Here is a 15,330-nt window from a genome sequence, read left to right as displayed (position 1 = left end):
TGCAAACATTAAAGGAGCTAGTTTGACTAATGAACTAGTTTAATTAGTGAAAGAACTTTATTGAATGAAACAACATATTTAATGAAGTAGCTTTTATAAAGGAACTACATGTTTTTAATGTTCGAAAGGCTAAATTAAGTACATCATTAAATGAGATAGCATGCTTATTTATTCATGAAAATTAGTGTCTTGCAACTAATAAAACTCATGTAAATTCATGCACAAGAAAAACCTGATAGTCCTCCCTCCAAATGGTGTTTCCTTCCTCACGTCCCAATCTTGACAAAACAAGTTTTCCATGGCAATTCTTCAAAAAAAAGTTTTCCATGGCTACTTGGAATTTCTTGGTCTTTGCACGTGTAATAGGTCCATTAGAGAATTTCTCTGGGTCCTTGCCATTGGTGATCATATTAGTCCCTCCCTTTTTAAAGCAATTTGTCTCCAAATCGTCATCTACATCATAGTGAGATAAGTCAGCTACATTAAAGGTTTCACAAACATTTCTCTCACCTGGGAGGTCTATTTGATACGCATTATCATTGATCCTCTTAAGTACTTGAAAAGGTTCATCTCCTCGAGGCATCAATTTTGACTTGTGTTAAGCCAGGAATATTTCTTTTCTCATGTGCAACCAAACCCAATCTTCTGGTTAAAAAGTGACTCGTTTCTCATCACTTGTAGACTTTTTTCTCGTATTGCCTTGTTTTCTTCTCAATATTTTTCCACACTTTATGAAGCTTCTTAACAAATTCAGTTTTGTTATGTCCATCTTTGTTCAAAATTTCATCAGCGGGCAATGGTAGCAAATCCAATGGTGTAGAAGGATTGGATCCATATACTACTTCGAAGGGTGAGTAGTTTGTGGTAGTATGTATGGATCAATAGTATGCAAATTTAACATGAGGTAGACTCTTATCCCATGTCCTCAATTTCTTCTGAATAATTATCCGCAACAGCATGGACAATACTCTATTCACCACTTCATTTTGACAATGTATTTGTGGATGACATATTGTGGAAAATAATAACTCCATTCCAATCTTACTCCATAGTTCTCTCCAAAAATGACTTAAGAACATCTCGATTAGATACGATAGTTTTTGGTACGCCATGTAGTCTCATGATTTTCCTGAAAAGCAAAGTAGCGATATGTGAGGTATCATTGGTCTTGTTACAAGGACTAAAATGAGCCATCTTAGAAAACCTATCCACTACTACAAAGATGTAATTCTTATTGTTCTGTGTACGAGGAAGTTATAATACAAAATCCATAGAAATGTCAATCAAGATGCTTTCGAAATAGGTAGTGGAGTGTTAAGTCCATGGGGCATGACTTTCGACTTGGCCTTCCTACAAGTGATGTAACGATCACATATTCTTTCCATATCTCGCTTTATCTTGGGTCAATAAGAGTGTTCTTGAAGTATGGCCAATGTTTTAGCTATCTCAAAGTGTCTCATTAATCCATCACAACTTACCTTCCTTGTATAGATATCCATCTTCCCTAGAAAGCTTTTCATATGCACCCTTCTCACATGCTTTATATATAACTCCAAAATCAAGATCAGATTCATAGAGTTCTTTAATAAAAGTAAAACCCAACATTTTAGAATTTAAGGTATTATGAAGAGTGTACCTCTGTGACAACGCATCGACAACAACATTCTACTTACCCTTATTATACTTGATCACATATGTTAAAGCTTCAAGGAAATCAACCCATTTGGCATGTCTCTTGTTGAGCTTATGTTGTCCTTTAATGTGCTTTAACGCCTCTTGATCCATGTGGATGATAAACTCCTTGGTCCAAAGGTAATCCTTCCATGTTTCTGAAGCCCGAATGAGTGTATACATTTCCTTGTCATAGGTTGGATAGTTAAGTGTAGCACCACTCAGCTTCTCACTAAAGTAGGCTATGGGTCGTTCCTCTTGTGATAAAATAGCTCTAATTCCCAAACTTGATGCATCACATTCAACTTTAAAGATTTTATTAAAATCAGGTAAGGGAAGTAATGAGGCGTGAGTTAAACAATATTTAATGGAATTAAAGTACATCTCTTGTTCTTCCCCCAAAAGAAGTTGGAATTCTTCTTGATAACTCCAATCAAAGGGGTGTTAAGGTGCTAAAATTGGGTAAGAAATGACTGTAGAAGCTAGCGAGCCCATGGAAATTCTTAACTTGACTAATGCTTGTGGGTCGTGGCCATTATTTAATTACCTTGACCTTCATTTGATCCACTTATAGTCCTTCAAAACTCACGAAAAAAAAAACCTAAGAAAACAACTTTGCTAATACAAAATGTACACTTTGTAAATTCTCATAAAGCTTCTCTTTCCTTAAAGCATCAAAAATTGACCTGATATGTTGAAAATGTTCATCCATATATTTACTATATATGTGGATTGTCGAAACGATTTTTTTCACAAATAAGTGAGATTTTGAAAGCCACACCAATTTTTATTTTACCTCTTAATGATTGATTTTTAACTAAAAAGTAATGTGATTTAAAAAACCTCTCGTTTCGAAAAATTTGGGATTCCTTTTAAATAAAAAATGTACGGTTCGAGGAGTCGCCACCAATCTTTGATTAGGGTGTGATTCGGCACCCAAAAACGTTTTGTCATTTTAAATTAAAAATAATTTTAATTAAAACGACAGATTTGTGATATGTGTTACAAAAAATGAGTTCAGGAGTCGGTTACGCGTGGGGAAGGATTAGCACCCCCACAACGCCCTAAATCGGAACCTAGTCGATTAATTAATGTCTTTGCAATAAAACTTACAAATTTGAATTTAACTTACCTTTTGATCCCATAAAACAACCAAAATATGAATTTTACCATGAAATATAATAATATTAAATTATTTCATATTGAGAAGAAATAAATCCCTCATAACCTGAGGTAATTAACTATTACTTCAATCGAAATAAAGAAATATTAGAATTCCATTATAATATTCACATGCACCAAAATATATTAAATTAAAATTACCAAGCTTTAGTAGAAAGATGAAGAATGTTCAATTATTTAAAAATATCGAGACTAGATCTTAAATAAGTTTTAAGGACATTTTCTCAAAAAATTTAAATAACTGAATATTTCAATTTCTTTCATTCCCAAGTTTTAAGGTGACGAAACATTTTTTAAGTGTCAATAATGGGATACACTTTTAATTCAAAATCGTAGAAAACAACTCTCTAGTGAGTTAGGACAAGCCATTCAAACAATTTTAAATTAAAAGGATATTAGCCTAATCCAATTATGTAATTAGGTCAAGTTGTGCAAATGAGGTTAACATGCAAAAATTAATTAAAAATGATTATTTAATTAATAAATAATATATGAAGAATTATCATGCAATAATATTTTAATACCAAAAATTACATATATTTTATAACTTTACGTTAATAATCTGTATATATATTAATATGTAATACACCAAAATGACTAAAATACAAAAATAAAAACATAGCATACCAAACTATAAAATTAAAAAAAACTATACATATTAAAATAATGACTAAATTTAAATACATAAAATTAAACATACAAATCAAAAATTAAAACAATGAGTTAAATTATTTAAAATCAAAGTTAAATGTCAGTCTTGAAAACATTTTGATGTTTCGATATAACAAATATGTAAAATTGAATTTTAAGATTTTATTCGATTTAAAATCATATATTCAAGTAAATTATTCGAATATAAAAAATATTACTCCAAGTTTTTCAAAGTATTTCGAACCACAATCGGGCCAAAAATGATTTTTATAAAGGGAGGTACCGATACACTCTTTGATGTATCGATACACCCCGAACATCGAATGCATTTTGTTTACCTATACACTCATTGATGTATCGATACGCCCCAACATCGAATGCATTTTGTGTACTGATACACTGGCTGATGTATCGATACACCCTTGGCTCCGAGAAAAATCGAATGTATTTAGTGTACCGATACACCCCAAGTGTACCGATACACTAGGTCAACCAACGGTTGAAATATTCGAATTTTACACAGAGTGTACCGATACACTAGAGAGTGTACCGATACACTAGAGAGTGTACCGATACACCCAAGCTCCCAATAGAATTTTTGAATGATAATTACACAACAACGGCTCTATTGACTTCACCAATGATCCCCAACGTTCAGAAGTGATCCAAGGTCCAAGGTGTATTTAAACAAGCTTAGGAGACATTGATCAACAACAAGAAACAAGAATTGAGAGAGAATCAAAGAGAAAGCCTTGAACTTATCGTTTGAAAAATTTCAAGCCTATTTCCATTCAATATTCTTTTTTCTTTCAAGAACACCATTTGTACTCAATTGTATTCCTTCTTGAGTGTTATTTATTTGTTCTAGAATTGTGCAAACATCTTGCCTTGAGAGGTTTTATGTAAGTTTGCAAAATTTGTAATTTTCTCTTTGGGAGAGAGTGTTCTCAAGAATTTGGGGTATAATTCTTGAGGGATTTGTAAGGTTACTCTTTGTCCTCAAAAGAAAGAAAAAATTATGAATTTGTGGAAAATCTTTAGTGTGGATAGCTAAGGTAGTGGACGTAAACTTGGTTGAGAAGTCGAACCACTCTAAATCGTTGTGCAATCTTTTTCAATTTTCTGCAAAAGCTTTCACCAAAATTTTTATTGCCAATTCACCCCCCTCTTGGCCGATTATTCGATTGATTAACTCAATAATTGGTATCATATCTACACTCATTTGAAGGTTTAACCACCTCTTGAGTTGATTTAAGAAGAGTTATATCGATATTCAAGTCATCAATGGCCTCCACTTCAAATGTCGCCTTAATTCTTGATTCAATGCCCGTCAACAAACCTCATTTCTTCAATGGAGCTAATTATGCTTATTGGAAGAATATAATGAGGTACTTCATTCAATCAAGTGACATGGGAGTATGGAATATCATGGAAGACAGATACACCATACCATCCACGTATTCAAGATTGTGGAGTGAAGAAGAGACAAGAATGTTCCAGCTCAACTCAAAGGCTATCCATATTATATTTTGTGCTCTTGGACCAGATGAATACGGGAGAGTTTCATCTTGTACAACCACCAAAGAAATATGGGATAAACTACAAGTCACTCATGAAGGCACAGACGAGGTAAAAGAATCTAAAATTAGTCTTCTAACTCATAACTATAAAAATTTCAGGATAAAACCATATGAAGATATCAAAGCTATGTCGGATAGATTTTTCGTGGTTGTCAATGGTCTCAAATCATATACAGAGATCATTCCAAATGTGAAGCTTGTGAGGAAGTTAATTTATTCTCTTCCTAAAGTTTGGCAATCGAAGAAGACGGCGATCATCGAAGCTAAAAACTTAAAGTCTTTAACTCTCGATGAACTCATCGGTTCTCTCCTCACGCACGAAATGATGATTCAAGATGAGGTAGACCTCGAGAAGAAGGACGAGACAAAGAAGGAGACATAGAAGAAGAAGAACATTAGAGTTGCTCTCAAATCCACAAAAGTTGAGAGTGATTCTAATGATGACGATGATGATGAAGAGATGGCATTATTTGCCAAAAGGTTCAGAAAATTAATGAAACCCAACTGTGGAAGAAAATTCAAAAGAAATGAAGGCTTCAAAGATGAACCAAAGGAGAAGGACCCAATCTTTTGCTACGAATCCAAAAAGCCCGGGCATGTCAAATACGATTGCCCGCAATTAAAGAAAAAGGGTCAATCCAAGAAGAAGCAAAAGGCACACGTGGCTACTTGGAGTGAAGATGATGAGTCATCAAATGAAGAGGAACAAGAAGTAGTAAACATGTGCTTAATGGCCATCGGGGAAGATTCTAATGTAACCTCTAACTCAGTTGATTTCAAAGATTATTCTTTTGACGAGTTAGTAAAGGAATATAATGGGTTGGCTTCAGATTATGAGAAATTATTTCTGAAATAAAAAAATGATATTTCAAAAATGAAAAATGAAAATGATATCATATCCAAGACCAACAATGATCATGAAAGTAAAATTAAAGAATTATAAATCGAAATCGAAGATTTTGAAAAGAAAAATACTAATTTGCATAACTTACTTTCAAGAGTTCATGACGATCATCAAAACGAAATTGATGATCTTAAAACTTCTTTCAATAAAGTTGGAACAAAACGTTTTGAAAATGGAGAAAGTTCAAAATCTAACTTTGTTAGAAAAAGTTTTAAAAACTATAATCATAGAGGTCCTCAAAGAACCTCTAATGGTAAAATCACTAGAAGTATATGGGTTCCTAAAGAACTCATTACTACTAAAGATAAAGATATCCTACATAAATGGATACCCAAGGGGACTAGGATTTTAGGAACTAATAAATATGAACCCAAAAGAATTTGGGTACCAAAAATCAAAAATCAAACTATGTTTGTAGGAAAAGGAGCATGACTACAAGGCGCAAAATTCAAGTTCAAATTCATGGTTTCTTGATAGTGGATGCTCAAGACACATGACCAGAGACAAGAGCCGGGTTATAGAGCTTAACGACAAAAATGGAGGAGTGGTAACCTTTGGTGACAACTCAAAAGGTTTCATTGAAGGTATAGGTACTATATGTAATATCTCTTCCATACAAATAGAAAAAGTATTATATGTGTGTAACCCCCTAGACCCGGCCTATGCGTTTCGACTAAGTCTAGTGGATCACATATATGATTTTTAAAAACATTTTCTGAAACCGATATCCAATCAATGTAAAACCACATTCTTCCATAACAATTTTGTCAAAGGAGAAGCAATGATCGAGAAGCCCTCAACAAAACGTCGATAATAACCAGCCAAGCCCAAGAAACTGCGGATTTCAGAGATATTCTTGGGTCGTTTCCAATTCACAATAGCCTCGATCTTGCTTGGATCGACCTGAATACCTCGCGCAGAAATAATATGCCCCAGAAACGACACTTCTTGAAGCCAAAATTCACACTTGCTTAGTTTGGCATATAGACGATGCTCTCTCAAAGTCCGCAGAACGATTTTCAAATGCTCGTCATGCTCTACCTCAGTACGAGAATATATTAGAATATCATCAATAAAGACCACCACAAATTGATCCAAATATGGTCGAAACACCTGATTCATCAAATCCATGAAAGCTGCAAGAGCATTCATCAAACCAAAAGGCATCACTAAGAATTCATAATGACCATATCTAGTGCGAATGGCCGTCTTGGCAACATCAGATCCTTTAACTTTCAATTGATAATAACCCGAACGAAGATCAATCTTAGAGAATACAGTAGCTCCTCGCAACTGATCAAATAAGTCATCAATCCTGGGTAGTGGATATTTATTCTTGACCGTCGTCTGATTCAACTTCCGATAGTCAATACATAATCTTAGCGACCCATCCTTCTTTTTCACGAACAGAACTGGAGCTCCCCATAGTGAAGTACTATGCCGAATAAATCCTCGATCGAATAATTCTTGCAATTGGACCTTCAACTCCTTAAGTTCTTTTGGAGCCATGCGATAAGGTGCCATAGAAATAGGTGCAGATCCCGGATAAGTCTCTATCTCAAACTCTACCTCTCTATCAGGAGGTAAACCAGGAAACTCCTCCCTTCCGGATCATACGATCAATTTCCATAGCTGAAACTATATTGGAGAGATAGCCAAGCCGTTCACCAATTAACACCATGGTCCGACCGTCTGAAGTCTTTAGAGTAGCCCGCTTGTATTCGCAATCCAGATTTACCTTGTATTTATTCAACCAATCCATCCCAAGAATTAGATCGAACTCCTATAAAGGAAGTTCCATAAGATCAGCGAGAAAAATTTCTCCCTGAACCTCGAGAGGACAACGCCAAAATACATTATTCACTAATACCACTTGTCCTACTAGACTCGTAACTGTAACAGTATTTTCAGTGTTCTCGATCGGAATCTGAAGGTTTCGAGATACCGAGCTCGATACATAGGAGTGAGTAGAGCCATTGTCCAGTAATGCAAAGTATGGGATAGAATAAATAGTAAATGTACCTGCTATAACCTCAGGCTCATCTCTGTCATCCCGACGTCTAGTGGCATAAACCAAAGCTGGTTGTCTAGCCTCAGAAACTATTGGCCCTCTATTTTACTGAGGTCAGGCTCTACTGTCAGTCCTGGACGCTGAACCACAAGCCTTTACTTGGCTACGATCTCTAATTGGAGTATGTACTGTAGTCTGAGAACGCACAGGAGTCTGAGTAGCGGTCTGCTCAAACGAAGCTAGCTGAGGACAATCCCTCCGAAAATGACCACTAGATCCACACTGATAGCAAAGACCCATCTTCTTACGACACTCTCCTATGTGTTGTTTACCACAAAACTCACAAAGGAACCCATGATAATACGACGAGGAACCGCCTCGACTGCCAACTAACGGTGAGGATGCTGCAGGCCTGAAACGTGTATTGCTTCTCTGAGGGACTGAAGTACGAGTCCTTTTCCTGGACTGTGCTGATGACTCCATCGGGCCTGAAAATTTCTTAGATCGTTCCTGTTCAACACGCTCTCTACCAGAAGCTAAAACCTCCACCTCTTCAACATCTTTGGCTCTGCCCACCAGAACATCAAATATCTCATCCTGATGGGTTACAACTTGCCTACGCAGCTCGTATCTGAGTCCAAAGGCAAATTTACGACATCGATCTCTCTCAGTAGGTACCATACTGAATCCATACTTCAGCAACTTCAAGAACTCGATCTCATACTCAGAAACAGTCATGTCTCCCTGAACCAGGTCTTGAAACTGCTGACGTCTCTGAGCTAAATAGCGCTCTCCCAGAAAATGACTCCGAAAGCGATCCTTAAAGAAATTCCAGGTCAAACGATCGGTAGGAACACTACTGGTCACTGACTCCCACCAAGTGTAGGCATTTCCATCTAACATCGCCACAGCACCATGATATCTGTTAGTTGAGTCTAAACCCAACTGATCCATGCGTCTCTCTGTATCTTGGAGCCAATCCTCAGCTTCAGTAGGAGTTCCACAAATCGGTCCCCCAAAAGTTCTAACTCCTTTGGCAATCAAAGTCTGTGAAATAGGAACCTCTGATACAACACCAGTAGCTCTGACTGCTCCATGTATCAACTGCAGAAATTGTCTACCAAAATTCTCATCCAAAGTAACTCCGGTAGACTCTAACTCAATATTGGTCGCTCCTATGATCGGTGTAGTCATTCCAATACCAGCAGCATGAGGCAGATTCGTTGGGGTCGTAGGAGTAGGATCACCTATCGGAGGTGGGGGATCTACCCGTATCTCATCAATCAGATCTGCAAATCTAGCCACTCGACCTCGTCCATGGCTAGTTCGACGACTACGTCTAGCACTCATTTTGATGGATCTAAAGTTTAAATCAGAAGATAAAACTTAGGGTTGGATAAGCACTTGGAGTCTCGAACACAGTTAAAATCTTAATAATTTTGTGACATGGCCTTTGTAACTTGTTTTGTAAAATATTTCAAAACCGTATTTTCAATATGGACTCATACACGGTCCGAGGGTTAAAAACCAAAAGCTCTGATACCAATAAATGTAACCCCTAGACCCGGCCTATGCGTTTCGACTAAGTCTAGTGGATCACATACATGATTTTTAAAGACTTTTTCTGAAACCGATATCCAATCAATGTAAAACCACATTATTCATGACATGAAATTATAATAAATTATAATATTAAAACTCAACTCTTAAATATAAAACCAATCAGTAATAAATTAATTTAAAACATATCTTAAAAATCAAAACCCCGATAAACTGAATAGTTATAGTAAAAGTATCATAATTATAAAATCCAATACTTTAAAATAGATCCATGTCACCAGAATAAAGTCAACTTGCAAGTTTAAAATATTACTATCAGATATACTTCAAGAGATATGTTGATCCTCCAAGTGCTCGAACCGAGGTATCTAACCAACAGTATCTGAAAGGGGAAAAACATTTTCGAAAGGTGAGCTAGGCTCAGTGTGTCCCAATATTACCATAAAATCATAATAGGTACATTAAACAAATCATAGTCCAGTAAATCTCACAAATTCGTAAAAGAGTTTAACTTTTGAAAATCATAGTTTAAACCCTTTTCTGGTACACTATCAGTAGTTCCCAAAATTATTTTCCATATAACTTACTTTATGCACATAGTAAAAAGAAAGCCGACTTAAGGATAGGCTATGAAGCTTGTATCCTTAAGCCCAAGTCAATAAGTCCATATAACTTACCCTAAGCACACAACAAAGGAAAGCTTACCTAATGAAACATCTTGGGGCCCTCAAGAGTCACATTAGGCCTGTTTATTAGCTTGATCAGAGCTATACAATTATAGTTCAATCATCCCAAAATCAATATCCATATACCAGTCATTAAAGTCCATAAATCATCAACAATAAATCGGTGTACCAACAATAATAAACCATAGATTTCAATGTACCATATTTCAAAACATATAAAACCATTATTTAGTAAACAGAAACACACCTTGATAATGGGTTCAGATAGTAGATCTACTGATTGTTGGTTTCACCACGCTCTGTTACAGTTTTTGAATGGGTGAATACTGGTATACGTGGTTTAACTGATCTAGAAGAGCTGGGTCGAGCTGTCGAACGATCCGGAGAGTCTCTTGTACCTTAAAACAATAATAATTAATCAACCCCAAAGCTTACTTAATTGTTCAAAGCTAAAATTCTTAAGTATATAAGCATTTTTCGGGTTTGACTATCATTTTGGAGTATTTCGAGTATGAATTTGGCCAAACGGATTGCGGAATCGGCATCAGGACGTCGAAAAACATAAAGTATGAATTTTCAAAAATTCAGATTCTTGGTCAAAGTCAAAGTCAACCACTTTGACCGTTAATTTGGAGGCCTTCGGGTTCGAATTTGATGAAACGGACTTCAAAACGAAATCGGGACGTCGAAAACTATTAGAATAGGTATACTCGGAAAAGATTTACGGTCGTTTAAGGGTCGATCAAAGCCATTTTAAGTTTTGGTCAAAGGAAGTTAACGGTCATGGTCAACGGTCAACGGTCGGGTCAGGTCAGTTGGGTCGGGTCAGACCGGTCAAACCGGTTCAGACCGGTCAAATTGGTTCGAATCGGTCGAAACCGGTCAAACCGGTCAGAACCGGTTGAAAACCGGTCAAACCGGTTTCCAGCCCTCCACTCTCCCTGCGGCGGTGCGTGAGGCTTCCTCCGGGGGTCTATAGATTCCAAAAAAATTTCTAAAAATTATTTTAAGCGATTTCGAGATACTTACAAAGATCGGTTCAAATTTTTGAACGGCGGAGAGCTAGATTTCAACTCGGCCGAAACTTTGATTGCTTTACCTCCTCACGCGCCGCCGTCGACGGCGAACAAGGTTGACACCGACGGACTCGAAACGACACAAGGAACACGATGGTGCAGGAGGTGTCGTAAACGGAGCAACGATCGACGGTGAATTTAAGATTTTCCCGGCGATAGAGCTAACAAAAACGTCGAGACTTTGACTGTAAATTCCCGACGTTTGGCAGCGTTTTGCTTCAATTAAATTGAAGGATTTGTTCCACGCTCGATGATGAACACAACGGTGGTTTTAAAACGACGATCGAAATTTGGACAGCGTCGAAATCGGAGTTGGAAACTGTGTATGGGAAAGGAAAATTGGGAGCATTTTGGTTCTTAAAATGAACCAAATGCACGCTTATAATCAAAGCTGCCGAAAGTTTTAGGGTAAATTCAAGGCTTGGTCCTTGGATTTCCTTCACTTCTAAAATGGCCTATAAACTCTCATAAATTTTGATTTAGTCACCAACAATTTACCAATTTTCACAATTAACCTCCAATTTCAATTAAATATTATTTTGTAAATATTCGGGTTGTTACAATTCTCCCCCTCTACAAGAAATTTCGTCCTCGAAATTTACCTTATGAGAACAGTTGAGGAAACTGAGCCTCCATTGACTCCTATGTCTCCCAAGTAGCTTCTGAGAGGCCTCGGTTACTCCATTGAACTTTGACTATTGGAATACGCCTATTCCGAAGAACTCGCTCATCTCTTTCTAAGATTTGAATGGGCTCCTCCTCATATGATAAATCAGGTCTCAGCTTTACTTCCTCAACCTGAATGATGTGACTTGGATCTGGACGGTATCTCCTCAACATAGACACATGAAAAACATCATGAATACGACTAAGATGGAAAGGCAATTCGAGCTGATAAGCAACAGGTCCAACTTTCTTCAAAATACGATACGGTCCAATAAATCGCGGACTCAGTTTACCCTTACGTCCAAATCTCAATACTTTCTTCCAGGGTGAAACTTTTAAAAAGACCTGATCTCTAACCTCAAACTGTATATCTTTCCTTCTCTGATCTGCAAAAGATTTCTGCCTATCAAATGCCTCTTTCAGATGGTCACGGATCAATCTGACTGTGTCCTCTGTCTCCCGCACTAACTCAGGTCCCAAAGTCTTCCTATCACGTAACTCAGTCCAACAAATCGGGGTGCGACACCTATGCCTATAGAGTGCTTCATAGGGTGCCATACGAATGCTGGTCTGGTAACTGTTATTATAAGCGAATTCAGCCAAAGGCATAAAGTTTTCCCAGCTACCATGAAAATCGATTACACAACCCCGTAACATATCCTCCAGAATCTGAATTACTCTCTCAGTTTGACCATCAGTTTATGGGTGGAAGGAGGTACTATAATCCAATCTCGTACCCAAAGCCGTATATAGCGCCTTCCAAAATCTCAAAGTAAATCTTGGATCTCGATCTGAAATGATAGATAACGGAACACCATGTAATCTAACAATCTCTGAAATATACAACCTCGCCAACTTGTCCAACGTATAATTTACCCGTACAGGAATGAAGTGAGCTAACTTTGTAAGTCTGTCAATAATCACCCAAATTGATTCCTTTTTCGAAGGAGTCATAGGTAAACCAGTAACAAAATCCATAGTAATACGCTCCCATTTCCATTCAGGAATCTTGATAGGTTGTAACAAACCTGATGGATGTTGATGTTCCGCCTTAACTTGCTGACAAGTCAAACACCTCGCCACAAAATTCGAGATGTCCTTCTTCATGCCGACCCAATGATACCTCTCTCTCAAATTCCGATACATCTTATCTCCACCGGGGTGCATAGCATATGGACTACTATGAGCCTCCGTGAGGATAGTCTGCCTCAACTTAGTATCATCCGGCACACAATACCGACCTTTGAAGCATAAAACTTCATCCTGATCAAGGGCGTAATATGAGCTTGTCCCTTGTTCTACTAGCTCAAATATGGAAAGCAAGGAGCTATCAAGGGGTTGCTTAGCTTTGATCTCATCAACCAAGGTCGGCTTAACTTGTAATTCTGCTAACAGAGTGCCATCGTCATATAAATTCATCCTGGCCATTAAAGATCTAAACTCTGTTACCGTCTTTCGACTCAAAGCATCCGCTACAATATTAGCTTTACCAGGGTGATAATCAATCATGTAATCATAATCCTTTAGAAGCTCTAGCCAGCGTCGCTGTCTCAACTAAGCTCCTTCTGGGTCAGAAGATACTTTAAACTCTTATGATCCGTGAAAATGTAACACTTCTCTCCATAAAGATAGTGTCTCCAAATCTTCAAGGTAAAAACCACTACTGCTAACTCCAAATCATGAGTAGGATAATTACACTCATGCGATCGCAGCTGACGGGATGCATAAGCCACCACCTTACCTTCCTGCATTAGAACACAGCTGAGTCCTGAGTGTGCGCATCACTATACACTGTAAAATCCTTCCTGGACTCTGGTTGAATCAACACTGGTGCTTAAGTCAATACTGCCTTTAATTTCTCAAAGCTCTCCTGTTGTGCCTCACCCCAATCAAACGACACATTCTTCCTTAACAACTTTGTCAAAGGAGAAGCAATGATCGAGAAGCCCTCAACAAAACGTCGATAATAACCAGCCAAGCCCAAGAAACTGCGGATTTCATAGATATTCTTGGGTCGTTTCCAATTCACAATAGCCTCGATCTTGCTTGGATCGACCTGAATACCTCGCGCAGAAATAATATGCCCCAGAAACGACACTTCTTGAAGCCAAAATTCATACTTGCTTAGTTTGGCATATAGACGATGCTCTCTCAAAGTCCGCAGAACGATTTTCAAATGCTCGTCATGCTCTACCTCAGTACGAGAATAGATTAGAATATCATCAATAAAGACCACCACAAATTGATCCAAATATGGTCGAAACACCCGATTCATCAAATCCATGAAAGCTGCAAGAGCATTCATCAAACCAAAAGGCATCACTAAGAATTCATAATGACCATATCTAGTGCGAATGGCCGTCTTGGCAACATCAGATCCTTTAACTTTCAATTGATAATAACCCGAACGAAGATCAATCTTAGAGAATACAGTAGCTCCTCGCAACTGATCAAATAAGTCATCAATCCTGGGTAGTGGATATTTATTCTTGACCGTCATCTGATTCAACTTCCGATAGTCAATACATAATCTTAGCGACCCATCCTTCTTTTTCACGAACAGAACTGGAGCTCCCCATAGTGAAGTACTATGCCGAATAAATCCTCGATCGAATAATTCTTGCAATTGGACCTTCAACTCCTTAAGTTCTTTTGGAGCCATGCGATAAGGTGCCATAGAAATAGGTGCAGATCCCGGATAAGTCTCTATCTCAAACTCTACCTCTCTATCAGGAGGTAAACCAGGAAACTCCTCCCTTCCGGATCATACGATCAATTTCCATAGCTGAAACTATATTGGAGAGATAGCCAAGCCGTTCACCAATTAACACCATGGTCCGACCGTCTGAAGTCTTTAGAGTAGCCCGCTTTTATTCGCAATCCAGATTTACCTTGTATTTATTCAACCAATCCATCCCAAGAATTAGATCGAACTCCTATAAAGGAAGTTCCATAAGATCAGCGAGAAAAATTTCTCCCTGAACCTCGAGAGGACAACGCCAAAATACATTATTCACTAATACCACTTGTCCTACTAGACTCGTAACTGTAACCGTATTTTCAGTGTTCTCGATCGGAATCTGAAGGTTTCGAGATACCGAGCTCGATACATAGGAGTGAGTGGAGCCATTGTCCAGTAATGCAAAGTATGGGATAGAATAAATAGTAAATGTACCTGCTATAACCTCAGGCTCATCTCTGTCATCCCGACGTCTAGTGGCATAAACCAAAGCTGGTTGTCTAGCCTCAGAAACTATTGGCCCTCTATTTTACTGAGGTCAGGCTCTACTGTCAGTCCTGGACGCTGAACCACAAGCCTTTACTTGGCTACGATCTCTAATTG

Source organism: Hibiscus syriacus, unplaced genomic scaffold, assembly GCF_006381635.1.
Source record: "Hibiscus syriacus cultivar Baekdansim isolate YM2019G1 unplaced genomic scaffold, ASM638163v2 tig00111330_pilon, whole genome shotgun sequence".
Lineage (NCBI taxonomy): Eukaryota > Viridiplantae > Streptophyta > Magnoliopsida > Malvales > Malvaceae > Hibiscus > Hibiscus syriacus.
Note: the sequence above shows the minus strand (reverse complement) of the source record.